This window comes from Impatiens glandulifera, chromosome 3 (assembly GCF_907164915.1).
Source record: "Impatiens glandulifera chromosome 3, dImpGla2.1, whole genome shotgun sequence".
In the NCBI taxonomy this organism is placed as follows: domain Eukaryota; kingdom Viridiplantae; phylum Streptophyta; class Magnoliopsida; order Ericales; family Balsaminaceae; genus Impatiens; species Impatiens glandulifera.
The window spans coordinates 26,640,671-26,651,093 of NC_061864.1; the positions used below are offsets into that span (position 1 = coordinate 26,640,671).

The window sequence follows — 10,423 nt, forward strand, 5'->3', positions numbered from 1 at the left end:
GGATTAAATATTTAACTCAAATACATAAACTTGACTTTTGAAACGTTTGTATCATGTTTTCAATGAGGAATGACAACTTATTACAAAAAAAGTTTTGTTGCGAGAGGAAAAACTAGAATGCAAGGGATCAACCCCAACCTTTGGCGATGAGTCGTCCAATGGGACGTAGGCATTGTGGAGGTGAGGGGAAAATCCCAATTGAGTTAATATTCCTTAGTTTATTGTGGAAGTTTTTCTCCCTCCATTATCGATGAATGATACTCTCTTATAATTCCCCTTAGAACAAAAAACCTGGATACTATCACCAAGCCGGTTGTTTGTCGTGCCTAGACAACCAAAACCTCGTCACTACAACCCTATGTGACTACTATATATGTATTATGTGTATGCATGTAAAGTCTAAGCTAATATCTCATACATATTCATTCTTTTCAAAACAAAAGAATTTTTGTAAATGTTTTGAATTTCTAATCTCAAACAATGTCCATGCTAACAAATGTTGAGCTAATTTCATGGATTGAAAGTTATCACGAAAACTATTGGAACCGTGAGATTTACGAACTAATCCTTATTATTATATTCAGAAACTTTAAAATAAACTTCACCTTTATGATGTAAAATGCAAAGCAGGTGGAGCCAAACATGACATGTTTATTATATGGGCGAAAGGTCTATTTGCCCAACCATGGAAGAGTTCTTAGATATCCTGATGATGGAAAACAAGAATGTTCTGCATTTGAAACTATTTGTAGAATCAATGTCTTTGAGGAAGCTCTTGTAAAAGGAATACGAATATGCAAAAATAACATCCAAAATGATCCTAAAAAAGAATGTCATCGACTTCTAGAAATGGACAAAGATACGAATCAGGAATGAACAAGCTCCTCTAACTATGGGATCCTTCCTAATGACGATGACAATCCTGTTGACCCGTTTCTTCATGACTCCAGCGTATGAAAAGCCATCTTTTAAAATCTGGGAGGAAGCATACCACATGCGTAGGGGAAACAAAGGCCCTTCAAGTGTCATCTCTGCATAAACACTGATGGGTTTGAACGACTCGTTATTAACCTCTACCATGAGAAAAAGAGGCTCACTTTTGATCCACTATAGTTGGCTTCTTGACAAGCTCAGACGCCTACCGTCAGTATGTCTCGAGATATCTTGTCCCCTTGTCTTCAATACAGGAGAAAGAGGAAGGCTTCTCCTAGACCCCTCGTAGAAAATGACGATGAAGTCATGGATTTTCTCCCATGGTTTCCCATCAGGAAAATGACATACATGATGGACGATGAATCCATGATAATGCTTATGGGCTTAGAATGGATTACCTCTTACTACACTCGTGATTTCTACAAACAGTTTAGTCGTGACTTCATGTCCCCATACACAAGGAAATGTCATCGTTGTAGGCGGAACCATCGACCACAAGACCTATATGAGATACCTCGGGAAATGGCACCTCTTAGATGGGTATTCCAAAAGAGCGAATGAATTACATACCGTCATTCTTGAATAATACGAGAGGGTAAAGAAAAAGGAAGAGGAAGAAGCTTTTAGTGTGGGAACAGGCTACAATAGGACTACAAGTCTATGATCCCTAACTTTCTCTATTTTAGACTCTCTTTGTAAAATATCAACAAGTGAATTGTATCTATAACAAACTTAGCGACTATGTTTATATAACAACTATATGTTTGTTTATCGAATCACAAAGGAGTTGCTCATTTTATAGGATTCATTTATATGCATATGCATTGCATTGTACTTTGTTACAACTACAAACTCTCTCATCTTTCTCTTCGCAATAGTCCACGACTGCGACAACTGACACGGGCCCAGAAAGAGAGACCCAAAAACTGGACATTTATACGCCAACAGATGGCTGAAGAACTCCTAGTCCTGAAATGGTTTTTGAGACATAATTCAGGGAATTGAAGGCATCTTTGCAACATGTAACGGAGCAACTCGCGTTGATCACATCTTCTTAAGCTAATCAACAAATTCTGTCTACATCCCAAAATATACCTTCTTCTTCTCGATTTCCTAACTAGGCAATCCCAGTTATGTTCACCCCCGTCCTACTAGTCAACAAGCTCAAGAGGAAGTTTCTCTCTATGAAGACTCAGAAGAATATATCGGCATAACCACATATGTATAACATGAGGAGGTAATCACCCCTAAGATCATAGAAAAACAAACTCCAACGGCTGATTAATCACTACTAACGGAATATGAACGCCATATGGCTCAGGTTCAAGTCATGCATTCAAAGACGCATTCCCATTTAAACAAGATAGTTAAAGGAAAAAGCACTGAAGAACAATATGATTGGAAAGACGCTACGAAGGCTTCCAAACGAGTAGTTATTCCCTTAGGAGTCAAATTTCCTACCCTATCCAAGTACATTGGAAAAAGCGACCCGTAATTTTTTTTCAAAATATACACTTCCACAATGACTCCATTGCGACTAGGAGAGACAACTATTCTCCACTTATTCCCCCAGACCTTGATAATGTTGCTCTACGCTTGGTATCACTAGCTACAGAGCATAGGGGAATTTTTTGCAACGTTCATAGAATATTTCTGAATGCATCTCAGGCTCTCGAATGATCAGAAAAGAGGTTGAAGAACATAAAACAAGGAGAAAATATGAAATTTTGTGTTTATCAAAAAGATGGAAAGCTGTCGTCGAGGAAATCAATTCCCTCATGAGTTAACAACGACAAATCGACGTGATTTTGGAAAGTATTAATGGACGATATTCTGTTTGATTCACCTTTAAAATTTTCTAAAATATGAAGAATTTGCTAAAAACTGGCAATAACCTCGACGATGTGATCGAGAAAGAAGGGAGAGATGTAAAAGTAGTTAAAACTGCCCCACCTCCAAGTCGTTTCCAATAAAGGAAAATAAAAAAGTACACAAGGTAATCACTTCCTGGCAAGAGCAAGCACCTCAAAAGACAATCCCAAATAAGCCTCCATAGCCTAAGGTAGGTACAACTACTCCAACCAAAACCACACCACTAAAGGCACCTAGACCTAAAGGCACCTAGACCTCTAAGAGTCTTTGATTACCTAAGAATATCTTTAAATAAAGTGATGAAGATTCTCCAAGAAATGAATCCTATCAAACCTCTCTCCTCAAGAATAGACAGACCATTTGTAGAAAAGTATGAGAATATTTGATACGACTTCCAATAAGATAAAGGACACGCTATTGATAATTGTAGTGCCCTCAAACATGTATTCCAAGACTTGATCGATCATAACCTGAATGCCAAGATGGAAACCAAAAAGCTTTGGCTACCGGATCATAAAGTCAACATGCTCACCATTAACAAAGCATCCCTTGAAACTAACATGTTACTAGACCTGATCCATGACGCTGAACTAGAGATACACATGATTGATCCCAAACCTAAAAAGGCGTCCAAAACCTGTTCTGGTAAGACTTCTAAATGGTAGACATAAAAAATGACTGCCAACATCTAAGCCCCGATAGACATTGCGCCAAAATGTGATGGAATAGATTTCCATCACAGATTCATGAAAGCCACACCGACGAATGTGCTATCCACCTACCAACTTCATATTGAAACTAGAAGGGAAAACGAGTGTAGAGCTCTTAACTTAGGAGACAGTCACCTAAATAAACTAAAAAGGAAAAATGTCAACATCTCATTATGAAAAATTAGGATTTACTCTATCGAGCATATGAAAGTAGTCCTTATTGAGTTAAGTAAGGCTAATATCCCTACCAACACTACCCCTAAAGAACTAGTAGGGATCATATCTTCTAGTTCGCAATATAACATGATCAGCTTTCACCAGTAAAAAAAAGGGAAATTAGCTAGCAAACATAGTGATTGGTATTAACAACAATCACTAAAACTATCTTAATCGCGATTGTATTGAAATCCAATTGTAACTACTATCTTAATGGCAATTGGTCTTTACATCAATCGCTACTAGCTTGAAATAAAGATGATTGGTTACAAATCCAATCGCCGTAAACCTACTAAAAGACCGCGAAAAAATGGCGCCTGCTTTTGCCGCATTTTTGAAGTCATAATCGCGATTGGTATATAGTCCAATCGCCAATTACCAATCGTTTTTTCCTATTAAAACCCTTTCATCCCTCCAGTACTGCTCCCCGCTTTTTCCTATTCTTTTCTCTCTGCCGTGTTGCACGTCGATATTCATCAACACTGCAATTTATTCTTCATCGTTATTCTTCTTCTTGCATCGAGCTAAATCCATCATCATCCCCACCATCAAAACCAGGTTATAAATCAAGTTACTTTGTACATGTTTTCATTTGATTTATTGGGGATAATTCATTCTTAACACATTTTCCTCATTTATTTCTAAATTTCAGCAACAATCCATTGTTGATTACTTCTTCGATAGTGTTGAAAATATCTCATTTTTCATTCAAGGGACTGTTTGTTAATAGATGATTGAATCCATTTGGATGATCTAGCTTTGTTTGTGCTTCATACTCTTCATTTTGTGATTTAATGTGTAAATTTTGATTCTTTTTCTTATTTCCTTTGGATTCCTGCTTGTATCTATGAGTTTGCAATCTTCCCAAAGAAATACTTGGATCTATTTTTAGAGATTAAGGTTTATGTTATATTTGAGTTCTTTAATTATGAAATATCAGTGAATAGAATTGGGTTACATTTTTCGATTATTTTGTCTGAACATAGAAAGCATTTGATGATGGCAAGCTAAAGCAACCAAAGCAGCTTTCTATTAATAAAGTCGGGTATGGTATGTTAATGAACATTTTACTCTTCTTTTGATGATAGTTAGTTATCTAAGTTGTCTTCATTTTTTGTATTCCATATTGTTTCTAGACCTGCATGGGATTGATACGGTCTTTAGAAATTTCTCGGCCTCGGACAAATTTTCTTGCATTTTATTGTCGGTACAATACAAGAGGCATGTTATTATATAGTCAATGTATATATTTAAGGTAATAACTCTCTCTCGAATGCTTGATTCTGATCATAAAAGAGATTCATATTGTTAGGATCTAGATCGGTGATGGCGGACTAGGGTCCGGCCGGATAGTACTCTCTAACTACACTCAACGGTTGGCGCTAATCCGGTTAAGAATTAACACTTGGTTTCAATACTGCACAAGCTGTCACAAACCCTTGAACATAGTTCAAGTGCGGAAGTGGTTTGTTTCAGATTGAAGCAACACACACAAGATGAATAAAGGTGAGATTTGGATAATATCGGTTTGAAGATTAGGAGGGCGGTTAGAATAATAGAAGTCGGTTAGAAAGATATGAGTCGGTTAGAAAATGGAACCGGCAGAAAGTAAAGCACAAGACAGGTTTTTATGGATGTTCGGAGATAACACTCCTACGTCACCCCTTCTTCTCAAACCACGAGAAGGATATTCTCTAAGGAATACACAAACACAATACACGATCGAGTCTTATTTACTGCTCGATAATCACTCTTATAATTCTCACAGAAATTGTAATATACTTCACACACTCAAGCTTTGAATCTTAGAGAGATAAGGGCTTTTTATCACTTATTCTTTCTCTTATCTGTGTCTTTTCTTGTTTCTTCAGCTTCTCCTTTTATAGGTGAAATGTGACAACGGTCACATTTCTTCAATGGATACCTTCTGAGTAATCCTTTAATCTGATTGGTTGAGCAGAGGATCAGCATAGCATTAAATGCGGTTTAAGCTTCCAAGACATGGAGCAGACCGGCTTGATTTGTCTTTGCTTGATTATGGCAACTGTTAGTTTGACAATTGCCTGCACCTAGGAGATTGCTCCTTTGACTTATAACAGAATGGTAACTTTTTTTCAGGCGATCTTCTGCAGCCTGCAGCATATCATCAGACTTGTATGAATATGGCAATGTCACAGTCTGATCCTTTGATGTCATCTTCTGCATATACCTAAAGTGTTTATATGCACCAATTTGTAAATTGTTCTCTATTTGATATCTTTGACTTCTTTCTTTAAATGATATTCTCGTTGGGTTTGTTCTTTAGATTTGGATTGAATACTTCATTCCAACTGATCATGTTAACAGGTTGTTCAGTTCAACCGGATAGCTTCAAGTATGTTTGTAGGTTGTTCAGTTCAACCAGATAGCTTCAGGTATGTTTGCAGGTTGTTCAGTTCATCCGGATAGCTTCAAGTATGTTTGCAGGTTGTTCAGTTCAACCGGATAGCTTCAGGTATGTTTGCAGGTTGTTCAGTTCAACCGGATAGCTTCAGGTATGTTTGTAGGTTGTTCTGTTCAACCAGATAGCTTCAGGTATGTTTGCAGGTTGTTAAGTTCAACCAGATAGCTTCAAGTATGTTTGTAGGTTGTTCAGTTCAACCAGATAGCTTCAGGTATGTTTGCAGGTTGTTCATTTCAACTGGATAGCTTCATGTATGTTTGCAGGTTGTTCAGTTCAACCGTATAGCTTCAGGTATGTTTGCAGGTTGTTTAGTTCAACCGGATAGCTTCGGGTATGTTTGCAGGTTGTTCAGTTCAACCAGATAGCTTCAGGTATGTTTGCAGGTTGTTTAGTTCAACCGGATAGCTTCAGGTATGTTTGTAGGTTATTCAGTTCAACCGGATAGCTTAAGGTATGTTTGCAGGTTGTTCAGTTCTTCCAGATAGCTTCAGGTTTTAGATTTTGTCATTGCTTCTTCTAGAAGGCTTGATTTCTTGACCGGTTGGAGTTCTTGACCTTTCCTGCACAATAAGCTTGTTTTGTTAAGTTATTATTGATCGGTCAATTTTATCTAACAATTTCTCCCTTTTTGATTATTTTATTTAAAATATTCAAAACCATGCGTCCGATGGTCGTTTAAAGAGTTTGTTGTTTTGAAGATTATTTTTGAAAAATTTTGCGAAAAATTTTATCAAAAATTTTATCTATCAATTTCTCCCTTTTTGATTATTTTATTTAAAATATTCAAAATTTGTAATGTTTGGCCGGTTTAAGAAGCTTATGTTTGTTTGGTCGGTTTAAAAATCTGATGTTTGTTTGGTTGGTTTAAAAAAACTTATGTTTGTTTGGCCGGTTTAAAAAAAACTTATGTTTGTTTGGCCGGTCTAAAAAAAACTTATTTTTGTTTGGCCGGTTTAAAAAAAACTTATGTTTGTTTGGCCGGTTTAAAAAGCTTTTGTTTGTTTGGCCGGTTTTTGGAAAAATGGTTTGGTTTAAGGAAAACATTATTTGAAGAAGAATTTTGTATGAATTTTTTTTTTAACCTAACAATTCTAAAATATTTATGAGGGAAGAAAACTTAGACTCGAGAAGTGGCTTTGTGAGGATGTTAGCCACTTCATGCTTGTTCCCTTCATGTGATGTGTCTGTCAGCAGTCGGCTGTCCGGATGCAATGTTGTCTCGTCCAAGCTTTTGTCTTGATTTACCTACATTCATAGATAATAGAAAATCTGGTCCCTATTTTTCTTTAGGTCCGTGGCTTATTAATCCCTTCGAAATCCATACTTTGATTATTTTTATGGACTTCCTGTTGTGTGCAAGTATATTATATCTATCTGCTGATGATTTAACTTTAAAGGATGATTTTCGGTAAGCATCTCTTGACTTTCGGTCAAGTTTTTATTTTCCATACAAACTGGCTGTCCTTCTCTCAGGTTTCAGCCAGCTTGAAGTTGGCTTTACATAAATCATCTCATCCTTTGAAGTTATATCATTACAGCTTGTAATTTCTTCCTTGAGCTTCTCATTGTTAGATGAGATCTCACTTATTGAAACTTCAACCTCTTTGATTTGAGATGAACAACTTGAACTATTAGACTTGCTTTTTGAAATAGTTTGATTAAGAGATTTTGATAGTTTTATGTACTTAATGACCATGTCATTGAGTGCAGCAATTAGATCATCTCGGGTAAAATCATCAAAAGAGAGATCAAATACCTCAGATTATTTCTTAGTCGTGAAAGTCATGCTTGCTTGCTCCGTGTTGCTTGAGTATTGAAACTGACTGCTCTGATACCAATTGTTAGGATCTAGATCGGTGATGGCGGACCGGGGTCCGGCCGGATAGTACTCTCTGACTACACTCAACGGTTGGCGCTAATCCGGTTAAGAATTAACACCTAGTTTCATTACTGCACAAGTTGTTACAAACCCTTGAACTTAGTTCAAGTGCGGAAGTTGTTTGTTTCAGATTGAAGCAACACACACAAGATGAATAAAGGTGGGATTTGGAGAATATCGGTTTGAAGATTAGGAGGGCGGTTAGAATAGTAGAAGTCGGTTAGAAAGATATGAGTCGGTTAGAAAATGGAACCGACAGAAAGTAAAGCACAAGACAGGTTTTTATGGATGTTCAGAGATAACACTCCTACTTTACCCCTTCTTCTCAAACCACGAGAAGGATATTCACTAAGGAATACACAAACATAATACACGATTGAGTCTTATTTACTGCTCGATAATCACTCTTACAATTCTCACAGAAATTATAATATACTTCACACACTCAAGCTTTGATCTTAGAGAGATAAGGGCTTTTTATCACTTATTCTTTCTCTTATCTGTGTCTTTTCTTGTTTCTTCAGCTTCTCCTTTTATAGGTGAAATGTGACAACGGTCACATTTGTTCAATGGATACCTTCAGGGTAATCCTTGAATCTGATTGGTTGAGCAGAGGATCAGCATAGCATTAAATGCGGTTTAAGCTTCCAAGGCATGGAGCAGACCGGCTTGATTTGTCTTTGCTTGATTATGGCAACTTTTGGTTGGACAGTTTCCTGCACCTAGGAGATTGCTCCTTTGACTTATACCAGAATGGTAACTTTTCTTCAGGCGATCTTCTGCAGCCTGCAACATATCATCAGACTTGTATGAATATGGCAATGTCACAGTTTGATCCTTTGATGTCATCTTCTGCATATACTCAAAGTGTTTATTTGCACCAATTTGTAAATTGTTCTCTATTTGATATCTTTGACTTCTTTCTTTAAATGATCTTCTTGTTGGGTTTGTTCTTTGGATTTGGATTGAATACTTCATTCCAACTGATCATGTTAACAGGTTGTTCGATTCAACTGGGAAGCTTCCGGTTTTGGTTTTGTCTCTTTTGGCCGGTTTGAGATCTTTTCCGTTCAGGTTGTTCTGTTCAACCGGATAGCTTTAGTTTGTTCATCTACTTGCTTTTAGCCGGTTTGATTCCTTAACCGGTTGAGATTTCTGACCGTTCCTGCACAATAGGTTTATTAAGTTAAGCTTTTTGTTTGACCGGTCAATTTTATCTAAAACATATTAATGAAAATTTAATTTCAGCAACCAGGGATTGGTTGTGAAGTGGTGCCACATCAGGATAACTCTTTTCTTTATACGGAACAAGCTACATGCACATGATGGTTAGCTATGGAAAATGCAACAATCGAAATTTTTGCCTTTGGGTTGTTCCTGGATCTCACGAGAGTATTTCCCTTTTTTGACCCATGTACAAATTTCATTATTGTGAAACTTTAGAACTAGTAAAATCATACTAACATCTGAAATTTTAGATGGTCTTGTGAGAAGATTTATCAGAGATGAGAATGTTGTACATTTTGATCAGCCTTCCCCTGTGTATGCCGAAAAAGATTTTGTGTCGGTTGAAGTTAAATCCGGTTCCTTGGTTATAATCCATTGCGATCTCATCTATCAAAAGTATTTGTTACGATCTCAAAGAGCTACATAAAGAAAATAAATAAAGATAATTGTGTAAACATTTCTTCTTACAGTTTTGAGAATTAGTATTCAAAATCAAGGCATGCCTACAGCCTGCATGCAGTGGATACAGTTGACTACAAATGGCTTCCGGACAATTGGTGAGTTCTATTGCAATAGATGATTTTGGTCTATAATTTTTCTATAAATGAAATCTTCATTAGAAATATAGTCAATGCGAAAGTCACACACCTCTATTGATGTAATTGTGTCGGGTTTAGGCATATATTTTAATTTACAAGTGTAATTTGGCTTGTTGTGAAATCATATTTAATTGTGTTTCTTACTCTCTAGCAGGATCATCAGAAGAAAGGTGGATGCATAACCTTTATATGTTTCTTAACTGTTAAAAGCAATGAAACATGTTTGATAAATACATTTTAACAGATGTAGTTGTGGATATTCAAGCACACTTTTCCAGTGATCTGTATCATGTTTTCAAATAATCTATTTGGCCTTTTCATGTGTTCAACCTATTCCTTTGTCCCCCAGTTTTGACAAACTAGGACTGAGAATCAAAGATAGCATCATAGAATAATGATAGGTATTTTTAAATAAATTTATCAGACAGTATATCGTCAAAATCCAGACCCGGATCAGTGTTTCCGAATGGGTTTACATTCTGATTCAAATACAATTTCAAATGTTTTAAAATATATAGTTATCAAACTCAATGTTAGCTGAGAT

General features: G+C 36.5%; 1 pseudogene; it reads left to right on the plus strand.

The window, feature by feature from the left end:
* Positions 1 to 3,287: 3,287 nt before the first annotated feature.
* LOC124930095 lies at positions 3,288 to 10,079 on the plus strand (annotated as a pseudogene).
* The last annotated feature ends 344 nt before the right edge of the window (positions 10,080 to 10,423 follow it).